This window comes from Salmo salar, chromosome ssa03, assembly GCF_905237065.1.
Source record: "Salmo salar chromosome ssa03, Ssal_v3.1, whole genome shotgun sequence".
Lineage (NCBI taxonomy): Eukaryota > Metazoa > Chordata > Actinopteri > Salmoniformes > Salmonidae > Salmo > Salmo salar.
The window spans coordinates 97,270,639-97,290,313 of NC_059444.1; the positions used below are offsets into that span (position 1 = coordinate 97,270,639).

The 19,675-nt window shown below is 44.6% G+C and overlaps 1 protein-coding gene across 1 annotated transcript in view; it reads left to right on the top strand.

The window, feature by feature from the left end:
- Positions 1–8,956: 8,956 nt before the first annotated feature.
- Positions 8,957–19,675, top strand: part of LOC106602007 (4-aminobutyrate aminotransferase, mitochondrial) — a 63,518-nt gene continuing 52,799 nt past the window's right edge. The window contains exon 1 of the mRNA XM_045715929.1: positions 8,957–9,624. The gene's annotated coding sequence lies outside the window, so the exon portion shown is untranslated. The remainder of the gene's footprint in view (positions 9,625–19,675) is intronic.

The window sequence follows — 19,675 nt, forward strand, 5'->3', positions numbered from 1 at the left end:
TATAACAAGCTTATATTTTGGGTTCTGGTCCGGTAAGACGGTTTAATTAAGCTCTTGAGTCATTTATAAGTTTTATCCATCAATATATACAGTACGCTCCAAAAGTATTGGGACAGTGACACATTTTTTGTTGTATTGGCTCTGTACAACAACACTTTTGGATTTGAAATGAAACAATGACTATGAGAAAGTACAGACTGTCAGCTTTAATTTGAGGGGATTTTCATCCATGTCAGGTGAACCATTTAGAAATTACAGCACTTGTTGTAAATAGTCCCCCCATTTTAAGAGATCAAAAGTATTGGGACAAATTCACTGGTGTATTAAAAAGTGAAATATTTGGGCCCATATTCATAGCACGCAATGACTACATCAAGCTTGTAAATCCCTAAATACGCATAGAATGTTTCTAAACACTTCTACATAAATGTGGATGTTACTATGGTTACAGATAACCCTGAATGAACCATGAATAAAGATGAGTGAGGAAGTTGGAGACATAAATATCATACCCCCCCTCCCCAAAAAAGAATAATAACATCCCCTGTTACCATGCGTGTCCTGTACATATGACTAATTAAACTTGAAACTGAAACAAGTTGCAGGGTTTTAATTGAGCCACTAGATAGGAGGGTGTTCCAATAATATAACCCTGGTAAGACAAATGCATTGGACTAGTTTTTCAGCATCCTGTTGTGAAATGAAGTGTTTGATTCTGGAAATGAACCAATGCCATTCCCCAGAGTGACCAGCAGAGGGAGCTCTGTGTTCTGTACAGAGATGAAACAGTGCCATTCTCCAGAGTGACCAGCAGAGGGAGCTCTGTGTTCTGTACAGAGATGAAACAGTGCCATTCTCCAGAGTGACCAGCAGAGGGAGCTCTGTGTTCTGTACAGAGATGAAACAGTGCCATTCCCCAGAGTGACCAGCAGAGGGAGCTCTGTGTTCTGTACAGAGATGAAACAGTGCCATTCCCCAGAGTGACCAGCAGAGGGAGCTCTGTGTTCTGTACAGAGATGAAACAGTGCCATTCCCCAGAGTGACCAGCAGAGGGAGCTCTGTGTTCTGTACAGAGATGAAACAGTGCCATTCCCCAGAGTGACCAGCAGAGGGAGCTATGTGTTCCTCTCATAAGTTATAGTTGATGTGTGCAGGCTGTCTATTCCTCTGAGGGTGTATTTGTATTTATTATGGATCCCCATTACTTCCTGCCAGGGCAGCAGCTACTCTTCCTGGGGTTTATTATGGATCCCCATTAGTTCCTGCCAAGGCAGCAGCTACTCTTCCTGGGGGTTTATTATGGATCCCCATTAGTTCCTGCCAAGGCAGCAGCTACTCTTCCTGGGGTTTATTATGGATCCCCATTAGTTCCTGCCAGGGCAGCAGCTACTCTTCCTGGGGTTTATTATGGATCCCCATTAGTTCCTGCCAACGCAGCAGCTACTCTTCCTGGGGTTTATTATGGATCCCCATTAGTTCCTGCCAAGGCAGCAGCTACTCTTCCTGGGGTTTATTATGGATCCCCGTTAGTTCCTGCCAAGGCAGCAGCTACTCTTCCTGGGGTTTATTATGGATCCCCGTTAGTTCCTGCCAAGGCAGCAGCTACTCTTCCTGGGGGTTTATTATGGATCCCCATTAGTTCCTGCCAAGGCAGCAGCTACTCTTCCTGGGGTTTATTATGGATACCCGTTAGTTCCTCCCAAGGCAGCAGCTACTCTTCCTGGTCCGGCAAAATTAAGCCAGTTATACAATTTTAAAAACATTACAATACATTCATTACAGAATTCACAACACACTAAGTGTGTGCCCTCAGGTCCATACTCCACTACCACATATCTGCAACCCAAAATCCATGTGTACGTGTGTGTATAGTGTTATCATGTGTGTGTATGCAGGTATCTGTGCCTATGTTAGTGTTCCATAAGGTGTATTGCTACTGTTATTTTTCACTGTCTTTTTACTGTTGTTTTTATTTCTTGACTTAACTATTGTTCACCTTTTTTCACTGTTGGTTAGAGCCTGTCAGTAAGCATTTCACTGTAAGGTCTATACCTGTTGTATTCGGCGCACGTGACAAATAAACTTTGATTTGACCTGCTTTTTAAATCTGAATCTACTGCTGGCATCAGTTACCTGATGTGGAATAGAGTTCCATGTAGTCATGGCTCTATGTAGTACTGTGCACCTCCCATAGTCTGTTCTGGACTTGGGGACTGTGAAGAGACATGTGGCATGTCTTGTGTGGTATGCATGGCTGTCTGAGCTGTGTGCCAGTAGTTTAAACAGACAGCTCGGTACCTTCAGCTTGTCAACACCTCTTACAAAAAGTAATGAGGAAGTCAATCTCTCTTCCACTTTGAGCCATGAGAGAATGACATGCATGTCATTAATGTTAGGCTGTCACTCTGTGTACCCTCCTGTGTTGCTTTCTTTCATTGTGCCCGTTGGTTTTGATGAGGGTGAGTTGATGTGTTAGAGACAGTGGGTTTGTGTTATGCAGTAGGGCTATAGAGAACAGTGGGGTTGTTATGCAGTAGGGCTGTAGAGAACAGTGGGTTGTGTTATGCAGTAGGGTTATAGAGAACAGTGGGTTTGTTATGCAGTCGGGTTATAGAGAACAGTGGGTTGTGTTATGCAGTAGGGTTATAGAGAACAGTGGGTTTGTTATGCAGTAGGGCTATAGAGAACAGTGGGGTTGTGTTATGCAGTAGGGCTGTAGAGAACAGTGGGTTTGTGTTATGCAGTAGGGCTATAGAGAACAGTGGGGTTGTGTTATGCAGTAGGGCTGTAGAGAACAGTGGGGTTGTGTTATGCAGTAGGGCTGTAGAGAACAGTGGGGTTGTGTTATGCAGTAGGGTTATAGAGAACAGTGGGGTTGTGTTATGCAGTAGGGTTATAGAGAACAGTGGGGTTGTGTTATGCAGTAGGGCTGTAGAGAACAGTGGGGTTGTGTTATGCAGTAGGGCTGTAGAGAACAGTGGGGTTGTGTTATGCAGTAGGGCTATAGAGAACAGTGGGGTTGTGTTATGCAGTAGGGCTATAGAGAACAGTGGGGTTGTGTTATGCAGTAGGGCTGTAGAGAACAGTGGGGTTGTGTTATGCAGTAGGACTGTAGAGAACAGTGGGGTTGTGTTATGCAGTAGGGCTATAGAGAACAGTGGGGTTGTGTTATGCAGTAGGGTTATAGAGAACAGTGGGTTTGTTATGCAGTAGGGCTGTAGAGAACAGTGGGGTTGTGTTATGCAGTAGGGCTGTAGAGAACAGTGGGTTTGTTATGCAGTAGGGTTATAGAGAACAGTGGGGTTGTGTTATGCAGTAGGGCTATAGAGAACAGTGGGGTTGTGTTATGCAGTAGGGCTGTAGAGAACAGTGGGGTTGTGTTATGCAGTAGGGCTGTAGAGAACAGTGGGTTTGTTATGCAGTAGGGCTATAGAGAACAGTGGGTTTGTTATGCAGTAGGGCTATAGAGAACAGTGGGGTTGTGTTATGCAGTAGGGCTATAGAGAACAGTGGGGTTGTGTTATGCAGTAGGGCTATAGAGAACAGTGGGGTTGTGTTATGCAGTAGGGCTGTAGAGAACAGTGGGGTTGTGTTATGCAGTATGGTTATAGAGAACAGTGGGGTTGTGTTATGCAGTAGGGCTATAGAGAACAGTGGGGTTGTGTTATGCAGTAGGGCTGTAGAGAACAGTGGGTTTGTTATGCAGTAGGGTTATAGAGAACAGTGGGGTTGTGTTTTGCAGTAGGGCTATAGAGAACAGTGGGTTTGTTATGCAGTAGGGCTATAGAGAACAGTGGGGTTGTGTTATGCAGTAGGGTTATAGAGAACAGTGGGGTTGTGTTATGCAGTAGGGCTATAGAGAACAGTGGGGTTGTGTTATGCAGTAGGGCTGTAGAGAACAGTGGGGTTGTTATGCAGTAGGGTTATAGAGAACAGTGGGGTTGTGTTATGCAGTAGGGCTGTAGAGAACAGTGGGGTTGTGTTATGCAGTAGGACTATAGAGAACAGTGGGGTTGTGTTATGCAGTAGGGCTGTAGAGAACAGTGGGTTTGTTATGCAGTAGGGCTATAGAGAACAGTGGGGTTGTGTTATGCAGTAGGGCTGTAGAGAACAGTGGGTTTGTTATACAGTAGGGCTATAGAGAACAGTGGGTTTGTTATACAGTAGGGCTATAGAGAACAGTGGGGTTGTGTTATGCAGTAGGGCTATAGAGAACAGTGGGGTTGTGTTATGCAGTAGGGCTATAGAGAACAGTGGGGTTGTGTTATGCAGTAGGACCATAGAGAACAGTGGGTTTGTGTTATGCAGTAGGGCTATAGAGAACAGTGGGGTTGTGTTATGCAGTAGGGCTATAGAGAACAGTGGGGTTGTGTTATGCAGTAGGGCTATAGAGAACAGTGGGGTTGTGTTATGCAGTAGAGCTGTAGAGAACAGTGGGGTTGTGTTATGCAGTAGGGCTGTAGAGAACAGTGGGTTTGTTATGCAGTAGGGCTGTAGAGAACAGTGGGTTTGTTATGCAGTAGGGTTATAGAGAACAGTGGGTTTGTTATGCATTTACATTTACATTTAAGTCATTTAGCAGACGCTCTTATCCAGAGCGACTTACAAATTGGTGCATTCACCTTATAATATCCAGTGGAACAACCACTTTACAATAGTGCATCTAAATCTTTTGAGGGGGGATTAGAAGGATTACTTTATCCTATCCCAGGTATTCCTTAAAGAGGTGGGGTTTCAGGTGTCTCCGGAAGGTGGTGATTGACTCCGCTGTCCTGGCGTCGTGAGGGAGCTTGTTCCACCATTGGGGTGCCAGAGCAGCGAACAGTTTTGACTGGGCTGAGCGGGAACTGTGCTTCCTCAGAGGTAGGGAGGCGAGCAGGCCAGAGGTGGATGAACGGAGTGCCCTTGTTTGGGTGTAGGGCCTGATCAGAGCCTGAAGGTACGGAGGTGCCGTAGGGCTATAGAGAACAGTGGGGTTGTGTTATGCAGTAGGGTTATAGAGAACAGTGGGGTTGTGTTATGCAGTAGGGTTATAGAGAACAGTGGGGTTGTGTTATGCAGTAGGGCTGTAGAGAACAGTGGGGTTGTGTTATGCAGTAGGGCTGTAGAGAACAGTGGGGTTGTGTTATGCAGTAGGGCTATAGAGAACAGTGGGGTTGTGTTATGCAGTAGGGCTATAGAGAACAGTGGGGTTGTGTTATGCAGTAGGGCTATAGAGAACAGTGGGGTTGTGTTATGCAGTAGGGCTGTAGAGAACAGTGGGGTTGTGTTATGCAGTAGGGCTGTAGAGAACAGTGGGGTTGTGTTATGCAGTAGGGCTATAGAGAACAGTGGGTTTGTGTTATACAGTAGGGCTGTAGAGAACAGTGGGTTTGTTATGCAGTAGGGTTATAGAGAACAGTATTCTCAACCCAGGGCCCATATCCACAAAGCGTAAGAGTGCTGATCTAGGATGATCTAGGACAGATCCTAGATCATCACTTCTACTCTGAGACGGGCCCTGGTCCTATAGAGCTGAAGGAGTGGAGAGTAGGTAAATAGTGTTGCCCTCTACCATCAGAACAATGTCAGGCAGGTGTTGTCCTCTACAGTCAGAACAATGTCAGGCAGGTGTTGTCCTCTACCATCAGAACAATGTCAGGCAGGTGTTGTCCTCTACAGTCAGAACAATGTCAGGCAGGTGTTGTCCTCTACAGTCAGAACAATGTCAGGTAGGTGTTGTCCTCTACAGTCAGAACAATGTCAGGCAGGTGTTGTCCTCTACAGTCAGAACAATGTAAGGCAGGTGTTGCCCTCTACAGTCAGAACAATGTCAGGCAGGTGTTGTCCTCTACAGTCAGAACAATGTCAGGCAGGTGTTGCCCTCTACAGTCAGAACAATGTAAGGCAGGTGTTGCCCTCTACAGTCAGAACAATGTCAGGCAGGTGTTGTCCTCTACCGTCAGAACAATGTAAGGCAGGTGTTGTCCTCTACCGTCAGAACAATGTAAGGCAGGTGTTGTCCTCTACAGTCAGAGCAGCCTATCAGGTGTTGTCCTCTACAGTCAGAGCAGCCTATCAGGTGTTTCCCTCTACAGTCAGAGCAGCCTATCAGGTGAGGACATTTTACTGCTTTTAGGTCTTAGATAACATGTCAAATCGAAATGAAATGGTTGGTTGTTTGCAGTGGTGTAAAGTACTTAAGTACAAATACTTGAAAGTACTACTTAAGTAGTTTTTGGGGGTATCTGTCCTTTACTTTACTATTTATATTTTTGACCACTTTTGCTTTTATTTCACTACATTGTTAAAGATTTTTAAAAACTTTTTACTCCATATATTTTCCCTGACATCCAAAAGTACTCTACATTTTGAATGCTTAGCAGGACAAGGAAGTTGTCTAATTCACACACTTATCAAGAGAACATCCCTGGTCATCCCTACTGCCTCTTATCTGGCGGACTCACTAAACACATGCTTCGTGTGTAAATGATGTCTGAGTCTTGGAGCATGCCCCTGGCTATCCGTAAATTTAAAAAACAAGAATATGGTGCCGTCTGGTTTGCTTAATATAAGGAATTTGAAAAGATATATACTTTTACTTTTGATACTAAAGTATATTTTAGCAATTACATTTACTTTTGACACTTAAATATATACTGCTCAAAAAAATAAAGGGAACACTTAAACAACACATCCTAGATCTGAATGAAAGAAATAATCTTATTAAATACTTTTTTCTTGACATAGTTGAATGTGCTGACAACAAAATCACACAAAAAGAATCAATGGAAATCCAATTTATCAACCCATGGAGGTATGGATTTGGAGTCACACTCAAAATTAAAGTGGAAAACCACACTACAGGCTGATCCAACTTTGATGTAATGTCCTTAAAACAAGTCAAAATGAGGCTCAGTAGTGTGTGTGGCCTCCATGTGCCTGTATGACCTCCCTACAACGCCTGGGCATGCTCCTGATGAGGTGGCGGATAGTATCCTGAGGGATCTCCTCCCAGACCTGGACTAAAGCATCCGCCAACTCCTGGACAGTCTGTGGTGCAACGTGGCGTTGGTGGATGGAGTGAGACATGATGTCCCAGATGTGCTCAATTGGATTCAGGTCTGGGGAACGGGCGGGCCAGTCCATAGCATCAATGCCTTCCTCTTGCAGGAACTGCTGACACACTCCAGCCACATGAGGTCGAGCATTGTCTTGCATTAGGATGAACCCAGGGCCAACAACACCAGCATATGGTCTCACAAGGGGTCTGAGGATCTCATCTCAGTACCTAATGGCAGTCAGGCTACCTCTAGCGAGCACATGGAGGGCTGTGCGGCCCCCCAAAGAAATGCCACCCCACACCATGACTGACCCACCGCCAAACCGGTCATGCTGGAGGATGTTGCAGGCAGCAGAACGTTCTCCACGGCGTCTCCAGACTCTGTCACGTGCTCAGTGTGAACCTGCTTTCATCTGTGAAGAGCACAGGGCGCCAGTGGCGAATTTGCCAATCTGGTGTTCTCTGGCAAATGCCAAACGTCCTGCATGGGGTTGGGCTGTAAGCACAACCCCCACCTGTGGACGTCGGGCCCTCATTACCACCCTCATGGAGTCTGTTTCTGACCGTTTGAGCAGACACATGCACATTTGTGGCCTGCTGGAGGTCATTTTGCAGGGCTCTGGCAGTGCTTCTCCTGCTCCTCCTTGCACAAAGGCGGAGGTAGCGGTCCTGCTGCTGGGTTGTTGCCCTCCTACGGCCTCCTCCACATCTCCTGATGTACTGGCCTGTCTCCTGGTAGTGCCTCCATGCTCTGGACACTACGCTGACAGACACAGCAAACCTTCTTGCCACAGCTCGCATTGATGTGCCATCCTGGATGAGCTGCACTACCTGAGCCACTTGTGTGCGTTGTAGACTCCGTCTCATGCTACCACTAGAGAGAAAGCACCGCCAGCATTCAAAAGTGACCAAAACATCAGCCAGGAAGCATAGGAACTGAGAAGTGGTCTGTGGTCACCACCTGCAGAACCACTCCTTTATTGGGGGTGTCTTGCTAATTGCCTATAATTTCCACCTGATGTCTATTCCATTTGCACAACAGCATGTGACATTTATTGTCAATCAGTGTTGCTTCCTAAGTGGACAGTTTGATTTCACAGAAGTGTGATTGACTTGGAGTTACATTGTGTTGTTTAAGTGTTCCCTTTATTTTTTTGAGCAGTGTATTTAAAACCAAATACTTTTTGACTTTTACTCAAATATGATTTTACTGGGTTACTTTTACTTGAGTCATTTTCTATTAAAGTACCTTTACTTTAACTCAAGTATGAGAATTGGGTACTTTTTCCACCACTGGTTGTTTGAGTTTGTTGTGTGTGACCAGATATGTTTTGATTATCTGTGCATGTGTGTTGCTGACAATTTGCATTCATCAACAGTTAACACATAGAAAGGTCCAGTTCCATGTTATGTTCTGATAGATCAGAATTTTATTTGTACTTATTGAACCTTTATTTAACTAGGCAAGCCAGTTAAGAACAAATTCTTATTTACAATGACGGCCTACCAAAAGGCCTCCTGTGGGGACGGGGGCTGGGATTAAAAATAAATGTGATTAAATACAAGACAGAACACACATCACGACAAGAGAGACAACACAACTACATAAAGAGAGACCTAAGACGACAACACAGCATGGTAGCAACACAACATGGTACAAACATTACTGGGCACAGACAACAGCACAAAGGTCAAGAAGTTAGAGACAACAATACATCACGCAAAGCAGCCACAACAGTCAGTAAGAGTGTCCATGATTGAGTCTTTGAATGAAGAGATGGAGATAAAACTGTCCAGTTTGAGTGTTTGTTGCAGCTCGTTCCAGTCGCTAGCTGCAGCGAACTGAAAAGATGAGAAACCCAGGGATGTGTGTTCTTTGGGGACCTTTAACAGAATGTGACTGGCAGAACGGGTGTTGTATGTGGAGCATGAGGGCTGCAGTAGATGTCGGGAGAGTGAAGGCTAGGGTGTCATCTGAAAAGCTGTCCATGGGCTACTGTAGCCAGTAACTTGTTAGGCAAATGTTGATACGCGTTATGAATGATTGACTAGGAGCAAAGGTATGTCTGGTACACAGGTCTACATTTTATCCATGCCCATCAGTCATTTAAACTAGGTTGTTATACGGCATGCTCTCTGAGACTCTGACATAACAAGACCAAATCTGTTTATGAGTCCAATATACCGTTTCCTAGTTGTATCATTGAGCGGTTAGTGTTTAGCCAGTCCGCTACCTTGACACTGTTCTGTGAAACGGATACTTCGTGAACGTAGATGTCATGATTCGCTTCGATGAATCGTCTGGAGTTCCGCTGAACTGGGAAGCCACGTCGCTCATTGGCCAGCATTAGTTCCTTTTGACTACTTCGGCTTCTGCTATTGGCTGAGCCGCAGTCAGCCTGCCCGTGGACCCGCCTCCTCCCAGCAAAAAGGACAGATTCTGATTGATCATTTAAAGGCAGTGTTTCTGTTCATCCTTCCAGTACGCGTCTCCACCGTTTTTACATAGTGTTTCAGCCAGCCAGTCTTACCGCACGACCCAAGCGGACACCAAGCTCCCAGCGGTACCGGGTGAAGCCTCGGTGAGTTCCCCTATGCGCTGTCATCTGTCTGTGTTTCTCGCTCTCTCTCTCTCTCTCTCTCTCACACACACACACACACACACACACACACACACAAACCACTAAATAACTCTGCACACACTAGGACGCACAGACATGTGACATGTCGAACCCACCGCGCGGTACTGCCCTAGCTGTTGTGTGGCTCATAAAGCCGCTTTTCAATCGTCTTTGCAAGACACATCTGCATTTAGTTAGCAGTGACTCTGGACACGTTCTGTCTTGACGTGAGCGCTTTTGCCTATATCCTAGTTAGCAATACAATACAGTAGAGTAGGTAGTGAATAGGTCACCTGCGCTGCCAGACAGGCTACTAGTCTATAACGTCACTACACTGTAGCGCTGCTGTCCTATGGAGCCTAGAGAATAGATGGTCATTTCGTTTTGTGTCGCTTTTACTCTGCGTTCTTTTAGTCTGCTGCAGACAGGCAGACTCAATTCTTCTTGCCTCTTCTCTGCGGAAGGGATCCAGACTGATCCAGTCGGAACCGGTTCATGAGGCACTAGGCTACAGTTGTTGTGCAACAGTGCAGTGCTCTTCTGATAGCGCCCAGTGGAAGGCAGTTTATTCTGGTTCTAACAGCGGCTAGGAATCATTTGCATGACAATAGCCGGTAACACTTTTACTTTAAGGATATCTATTATCTCTTAGTCCAGAGTTTGCAGGTATAGTCCCATATAATTAATAACGATAACTACTTGTATAGGATCTCTGTGTAATGCATCATAATGTGGTTATAATGCATCATAAGGATGTCAATAGGAAAAGTAGTGCTTTAGACAGGGAACCTGTCAGGTTACTGTAGGTCACAGCCTAGACCATGTGGGTGGGACTGTTGTTGTGGGATCACTGGCTCCATGAAGGCTTTAGTACACAATCACGTCAACTTCTGACAGCATGGATATGTTCCCAAATGGCACCTTGCCTATTCCCTATTTAGTGAACTACTTTAGCCTCATAGGCCCTGGTCAAAAGTAGTGCACTATATAGGGAATAGGGTGCCATTTGAGATGCACACAGCACTCTCCAAGTCCCTACAGAGACAGACGGGGATGACGTGTGGGAAGGCTAGAATAGAGTAGACTGAACTTCCCAGGGTTGGGCTGGAGGAACTCAATTCAACCTGTACTGCTGTTGATCTAGCACCTTTTACAGAGAGTCATGTAACGTCTCATTTTGATGTTACACAATGATCACAACACCGTAGACACCACTCTGAGAGCTCTGTCTATATGGGGGGAAAGGTATACCCAAAACAGGCATCAGTTCAAATGAAATATCTATCAGATTGACACAGAGTGCTCCTTTTTCTTCATTTTCCAGCATAGTCACCAGTTGAAGTATCCTGGGTTAAGGAACGATAGTCACCAGTTGAAGTATCCTGGGTTAAGGAATCATAGTCACCAGTTGAAGTATCCTGGGGTAAGGGATGATAGTCACCAGTTGAAGTATCCTGGGGTAAGGGATGATAGTCACCAGTTGAAGTATCCTGGGTTAAGGAACGATAGTCACCAGTTGAAGTATCCTGGGTTAAGGAACGATAGTCACCAGTTGAAGTATCCTGGGTTAAGGAACGATAGTCACCAGTTGAAGTATCCTGGGTTAAGGAACGATAGTCACCAGTTGAAGTATCCTGGGTTAAGGAACGATAGTCACCAGTTGAAGTATCCTGGGTTAAGGAACGATAGTCACCAGTTGAAGTATCTTGGGTTAAGGAATCATAGTCACCAGTTGAAGTATCCTGGGTTAAGGAATGATAGTCACCAGTTGAAGTATCCTGGGTTAAGGAACGATAGTCACCAGTTGAAGTATCCTGGGTTAAGGGACGATAGTCACCAGTTGAAGTATCTTGGGTTAAGGAATCATAGTCACCAGTTGAAGTATCCTGGGTTAAGGAACGATAGTCACCAGTTGAAGTATCCTGGGTTAAGGAATGATAGTCACCAGTTGAAGTATCCTGGGTTAAGGAATGATAGTCACCAGTTGAAGTATCCTGGGTTAAGGAATGATAGTTACCAGTTGAAGTATCCTGGGTTAAGGAATGTTTTCTGGATTTTAGCTGTCTTTATCTCTGAGCTTTGACGTTACCTCTTCCTGTAGCTGTCTTTATCTCAGAGCTTTGATGTTACCTCTTCCTGTTTCTGGGTGTCTGTAGCTGCTTGCCGTGCTGCTGCATCCTTCATAAACAAGTAGAAAATATATACACATGTTATGACGACTTCTCTCTCTCTCTCTGTGTGTGTGTTGTCAAACCTCTGTTCAGTATCACAGGCTATGAAGACTTCTCTCTCTCTCTCTCTCTCTGTGTGTGTGTTGTCAAACCTCTGTTCAGTATCACAGGCTATGAAGACTTCTCTCTCTCTCTCTCTGTGTGTGTTGTCAAACCTCTGTTCAGTATCACAGGCTATGAAGACTTCTCTCTCTCTCTCTCTCTCTGTGTGTGTTGTCAAACCTCTGTTCAGTATCACAGGCTATGAAGACTTCTCTCTCTCTCTCTCTCTGTGTGTGTTGTCAAACCTCTGTTCAGTATCACAGGCTATGAAGACTCTCTCTCTCTCTCTCTCTCTCTGTGTGTGTTGTCAAACCTCTGTTCAGTATCACAGGCTATGAAGACTTCTCTAATCTCTCTCTCTCTCTCTCTCTCTCTCTCTCTGTTGTCAAACCTCTCTGTTCAGTATTACTATCTGCAGTGTTCCATAATAATAACCCCCACCCCACTGTAGCAGTGATTACACAACACTAGAGCTACTGTGTCAGTGCTCTCTCCCAGGACCGTTCCTATAGTTACAGTGACCTCTCCCAGGACCGTTCCTATAGTTACAGTGACCTCTCCCAGGACCGTTCCTATAGTTACAGTGACCTCTCCCAGGACCGTTCCTATAGTTACAGTGGTCTCTCCCAGGACGTTCCTATAGTTACAGTGGTCTCTCCCAGGACCGTTCCTATAGTTACAGTGGTCTCTCCCAGGACCGTTCCTATAGCTACAGTGACCTCTCCCAGGACCGTTCCTATAGTTACAGTGGTCTCTCCCAGGACGTTCCTATAGTTACAGTGACCTCTCCCAGGACCGTTCCTATAGTTACAGTGGTCTCTCCCAGGACCGTTCCTATAGTTACAGTGACCTCTCCCAGGACCGTTCCTATAGTTACAGTGACCTCTCCCAGGACCGTTCCTATAGCTACAGTGACCTCTCCCAGGACCGTTCCTATAGCTACAGTGACCTCTCCCAAGACCGTTCCTATAGCTACAGTGAACTCTCCCAGGACCGTTCCTATAGATACAGTGACCTCTCCCAGGACCGTTCCTATAGTTACAGTGACCTCTCCCAGGACCGTTCCTATAGTTACAGTGGTCTCTCCCACTGCACAAGCTCAGTCTGAATTATAGCAGTAGACTTGATTGTTTTTTGGATCATTGTCTTGCAGCATCAACCAGCTGTGCTTCAGCTTCAGCTCAAAGACAGCTGGCCTGACATTCTCCTGTAGAATTATCTTCTATTAAGGCAAGTTGTCCAGGTCCTGAAGCAGCAAAGCATCTCCAAACCATCACACTACCACCACCATGCTTGACCGTTGGTGTGTGGTTCTTACTGTGGAATGCGGGGTTTGGGACCCATGTCGTCCAAAAAGTTTACTCAAATTTGTCGAAAAAGCGCATGGATGATCATCAAGAATCTTGGAAGAATGTTCTATGGACAGATGAGTCAAAAGTATAACTTTTTGGAGGGCACTGTAATTCATATCATAGGTCTAATATATATATATATATATATATATATATATATATATATATATATATATTTTTTCTCTTCTGTTAAGTCAAACAGCAGTTACCTTGCCTACATCAGTCAAATGAAGAGTAGCCAGTGTCTGCTCTGCTTGCTTTTACAACTCAGAGAAAAAGCGCAACACACACACAGACAGCAGCTGCCTCCGTTCATCCTGTAAGCCAAACTTTCAGAAGCTTAGCCTTCACACAGCCTGTCTGCACGCTCTGTAGTATGGTCCTAAAGCAGACCGATGCCCCCAGTGAAAGTTGCACCCCTGGCCAATGGTGACTTTAAAAAAAACTTAGAGTTGAATGTCTTTGATAGGAGAAAACTGAAGATGCCTCAACAACATTGTAGTTACTCCACAATACTAACCTAAATGACAGAGTGAAAAGAAGGAAGTCTGTACAGAATAAAAATATTCCAAAACATACATCCTGTTTGCAACAAGGAACTAAAGAAATACTGCAAAAATGTGGATAAAGAAAATAACTTTGTCCTGAATACAGAGCATTATGTTTGGGCCAAATCCAACACAACACATCACTGAGTACCAAGCATGGTGGTTGCTGCATCATGTTATGGGTATGCTTGTCATCAACAAGGACTTCAGAGTTTTTATTTGAGGATACAAAATAAAAGGAATAGAGCTAAGCACAGGCAAAATCTTAGAGGAAAAACTGGTTCAGTCTGCTTTCCAACAGACACTGGGAGACAAATGTAGCTTTTCAGCAGGACAATAACCTAAAACACAAAAACATTACAATTAAATCCATTTTAATCCCACCTTGTAACACAACAATGTGGGAAAAAATCTAGGGTTGTGAATACTTTCTGAAGGCACTGTATAATACACAAAGCAAACTAACTGCAACAACTGAGAAATTAAATCAACAAGGGCTCATGTGTATGACATGGTGGGGGTTACTATCTCTATTATATTATGACAGACCAGGATATAATCTGCAGCTAGATCTACTATTTCTATTATATTATGACAGACCAGGATATAATCTGCAGCTAGATCTACTGTCTCTATTATATTATGACAGACCAGGATATAATCTGGAGCTAGATCTACTGTCTCTATTATATTATGACAGACCAGGATATAATCTGGAGCTAGATCTACTGTCTCTATTATATTATGACAGACCAGGATATAATCTGCAGCTAGATCTACTGTCTCTATTATATTATGACAGACCAGGATATAATCTGCAGCTAGATCTACTGTCTCTATTATATTATGACAGACCAGGATATAATCTGCAGCTAGATCTACTGTCTCTATTATATTATGACAGACCAGGATATAATCTGGAGCTAGATCTACTGTCTCTATTATATTATGACAGACCAGGATATAATCTGGAGCTAGATCTACTGTCTCTATTATATTATGACAGACCAGGATATAATCTGGAGCTAGATCTACTGTCTCTATTATATTATGACAGACCAGGATATAATCTGCAGCTAGATCTACTGTCTCTATTATATTATGACAGACCAGGATATAATCTGGAGCTAGATCTACTGTCTCTATTATATTATGACAGACCAGGATATAATCTGGAGCTAGATCTACTGTCTCTATTATATTATGACAGACCAGGATATAATCTGGAGCTAGATCTACTGTCTCTATGTTTTCTCCTAACAAAAGGCACATTTTCTCCTCAACAGGCAGTTCAAGAAGTCCTGCAATTCTTTCTTTAAATGTAATGAGATATTTGGAGCAAAATGTTTACAGTCTGTCTTCTCTGGCCGTCCATGTTTTTCTATGGTGCCCTGACTCTATTGCCAGGTTATGGTCAGTGAGTCTGTACACTGTTCATTTCTTCCTTTGTTTGAATTCTTTGATTTTGACCAGGTGTTGTGCTTTGATATCTCTATTTATTATCTGGTAACGTTGAAGTTTATAATTAAATGAAATTTTAGTTTTGCCAATAATTAGTGTATGAATTTTGGATAGAGATTTCTATTTGTTTTAATGTGGTTATTGATGGGTTGAATGGTTGAAATTAGCTGGTGCTTTTGGGCGAGTTGACTAAATATTCACTCTCTGGGTTGTGGTGTTTGCATAAGAAAGCCTTGTGATGATAATATTCTGGATTACAGTGTGATGATAATATTCTGGATTACAGTGTGTTAGCTAGAGTCCAGAATCTGTACTAGGGGGAATCTCCCAAATCTCCCAAGAATCTCCCAATCTCCCTACAGGCTAGGTTTGGGGCAATATATGTGCACACCTACAATATTTATTCAAAATTCCAGGTGTAAAATTTCAGTGGGGCTTTATGATGTATATTTTAAATTGTACATTGTAGTTATGACAGAGTAAAATAATTTAAGCCAAATTGTAATTGTTCGGTTACATTTATACAGGGTCTTTCTAATTGCAAAAGGTTCTCTGCGTGCTTTATCTGTTAGACTTTATGGCCACGGCAAACCGCCCAGATGAACTTCTAGTCAGACCAAGGTCAGTATAGTTGGTGCTGTGTTTCAGGGTTGTTCCTCCCAGGGTGAAATCGTCTCTCTCATCTCTCTCGTTGCCAGGGTGACTGATTTTACACCATGGGTCTGTGATGAGGTTATTAACTCTGTTTGCGTTAGGACTGTATAGGACTGAACACTGTAGGACAGGCTGACTGTATAGGGCTGAACACTGTAGGACAGGCTGACTGTATAGGGCTGAACACTGTAGGACAGGCTGACTGTATAGGACTGAACACTGTAGGACAGGCTGACTGTATAGGACTGAACACTGTAGGACAGGCTGACTGTATAGGGCTGAACACTGTAGGACAGGCTGACTGTATAGGACTGAACACTGTAGGACAGGCTGACTGTATAGGACTGAACACTGTAGACTTCAGTACCAGAGATGCTCCCTGTCTGTCTGTCATGTGGACTTCAGTACCAGAGACGCTCCCTGTCTGTCATGTGGACTTCAGTACCAGAGACGCTCCCTGTCTGTCATGTGGACTTCAGTACCAGAGAAGCTCCCTGTCTGTCATGTAGACTTCAGTACCAGAGACCCTCCCTGTCTGTCATGTGGACTTCAGTACCAGAGACGCTCCCTGTCTGTCATGTGGACTTCAGTACCAGAGACGCTCCCTGTCTGTCATGTGGACTTCAGTACCAGAGACGCTCCCTGTCTGTCATGTGGACTTCAGTACCAGAGACGCTCCCTGTCTGTCATGTGGACTTCAGTACCAGAGACGCTCCCTGTCTGTCATGTGGACTTCAGTACCAGAGACCCTCCCTGTCTGTCATGTGGACTTCAGTACCAGAGACGCTCCCTGTCTGTCATGTGGACTTCAGTACCAGAGAAGCTCCTTGTCTGTCATGTGGACTTCAGTACCAGAGACCCTCCCTGTCTGTCATGTAGACTTCAGTACCAGAGACCCTCCCTGTCTGTCATGTGGACTTCAGTACCAGAGACCCTCCCTGTCTGTCATGTGGACTTCAGTACCAGAGACCCTCCCTGTCTGTCATGTGGACTTCAGTACCAGAGAGTATATACAAGTCAAACGACATGACGTAACAGGAACTACAGTAGAGGAATCTTGTCTCTGGCCTCTCAGAAATAGGTTAAGTAGCTCAGGCTTTTGATACACCCTGCACTCTCCCTCTGTCCTGTCCTGCCTCAGTAGATCTGATTTCACATCTGATGTATAGCTGCATGTTGTAGTATCTCTACAGGGGCCATGCCAAAGAGGATGTCATGGAACTATATTTAACTGTCACTTTTAGCATTAGCGCTATGCAGCCTTAAGGTCAGAGGTTAAATGATCATACCAACCATGTAGTCAGTAGAATTCTGATTAAACATTGAGGGGGGATTTTCCCAGTCACAGATGAACACTAGTTTTGGACTAAGAAGCATTTTCAATGGAGAATGTAAATTGAACTAGGCTTAATCTGTGTCCTGGAAACAGGTCCTGGGTATTCTGCTTGTCTGTACACGGGGTATGGTAGTAGTGTTTCCACCTGTAGTTAGGTCCCAGAGGGATCTCTCTGTCCTGGTTTCATGTAGAACAGTGGGCCAGACATAATGTGGGTTAGTATGTACACACACACAGTGGATGTCACTGTCTCATAGGGTCATGCTGTAGGGAGAGTGGCGAGACTGTTATGACTGGTCATGTGTGTTGTCTCATTGTTGTCATATGAATCATGACTCTCTGGTAGCAGTCCATACATTACAACCTGTATCTGTCTGTTGTTGCTGAACGGTCCATACATTACAACCTGTATCTGTCTGTTGTTGCTGAACGGTCCATACATTACAACCTGTATCTGTCTGTTGTTGCTGAACGGTCCATACATTACAACCTGTATCTGTCTGTTGTTGCTGAACGGTCCATACATTACAACCTGTATCTGTCTGTTGTTGCTGAACGGTCCATACATTACAACCTGTATCTGTCTGTCGTTGCTGAACGGTCCATACATTACAACCTGTATCTGTCTGTTGTTGCTGAACGGTCCATACATTACAACCTGTATCTGTCTGTCGTTGCTGAACGGTCCATACATTACAACCTGTATCTGTCTGTTGTTGCTGAACGGTCCATACATTACAACCTGTATCTGTCTGTCGTTGCTGAACGGTCCATACATTACAACCTGTATCTGTCTGTTGTTGCTGAACGGTCCATACATTACAACCTGTATCTGTCTGTTGTTGCTGAACGGTCCATACATTACAACCTGTATCTGTCTGTCGTTGCTGAACGGTCCATACATTACAACCTGTATCTGTCTGTTGTTGCTGAACGGTCCATACATTACAACCTGTATCTGTCTGTTGTTGCTGAACGGTCCATACATTACAACCTGTATCTGTCTGTCGTTGCTGAACGGTCCATACATTACAACCTGTATCTGTCTGTCGTTGCTGAACGGTCCATACATTACAACCTGTATCTGTCTGTCGTTGCTGAACGGTCCATACATTACAACCTGTATCTGTCTGTCGTTGCTGAACGGTCCATACATTACAACCTGTATCTGTCTGTTGTTGCATCATCACTGAGCGTCTGTGGTCTATCTACACTCACCCGGTCATTCCTAGAATGTATTTTTATACACCTGATAGGTGCAGAGAAATATGTTGTTTTACAGGGTCAACCATAGTAGTACAGTACTCCTGGAGGAAATTTGGGTGAAGTGCCTTGCTCAAGGGCACGTCGGCAGATTTTTCACCTCGTCTGCTGGGGTATTGGAACCAGTGATCTTTCAGTTACTGGCCAAACACTCTAACAGCTAGGATATCTGCCACCCTAGAGAGAGTCAGAGAGGTGAGGGAGAGAGGTGAGGGAGCGAGGTGAGGGAGAGAGGTAGGGGGGGAGAGAGGTAGAGAGGGAGAGAGGTGGGGGGGGACTAGAAGCAACACCCAGGCTACGTCCTCGTGTTATAACACGACACCCAGGCTACGTCCTCGTGTTATAACACGACACCCAGGCTACGTCCTCGTGTTATAACACGACAGATTCATTCATGAATGTCTTAATGCTTTTGTGTGTCATTCATTCTCCATTCTCGCTAAACACTGGATTCTCTGACTGAGTGAGAACCGTGTGTGTGTGTGTGTGTGTGTCAGCCCTCTGCTCAGTGACAGAATGAAGTGGAGACCCCTGATGAATAATGATCAGTTCAGTTTTATAACAGAGAGAGGAAAGATCTGGAGACTGGCTTCTCTGTTAACATGGAGAGGAAAGATCTGGAGACTGGCTTCTCTGTTAACATGGAGAGGTGAGAGAGGAAAGATCTGGAGACTGGCTTCTCTGTTAACATGGAGAGGTGAGAGAGGAAAGATCTGGAGACTGGCTTCTCTGTTAACATGGAGAGGTGAGAGAGGAAAGATCTGGAGACTGGCTTCTCTGTTAACATGGAGAGGTGTGAGAGGAAAGATCTGGAGACTGGCTTCTCTGTTAACATGGAGAGGTGAGAGAGGAAAGATCTGGAGACTGGCTTCTCTGTTAACATGGAGAGGTGAGAGAGGAAAGATCTGGAGACTGGCTTCTCTGTTAACATGGAGAGGTGAGAGAGGAAAGATCTGGAGACTGGCTTCTCTTTAACATGGAGAGGTGAGAGAGGAAAGATCTGGAGACTGGCTTCTCTTTAACATGGAGAGGTGAGAGAGGAAAGATCTGGAGACTGGCTTCTCTGTTAACATGGAGCGGTGAGAGAGGAAAGATCTGGAGACTGGCTTCTCTGTTAACATGGAG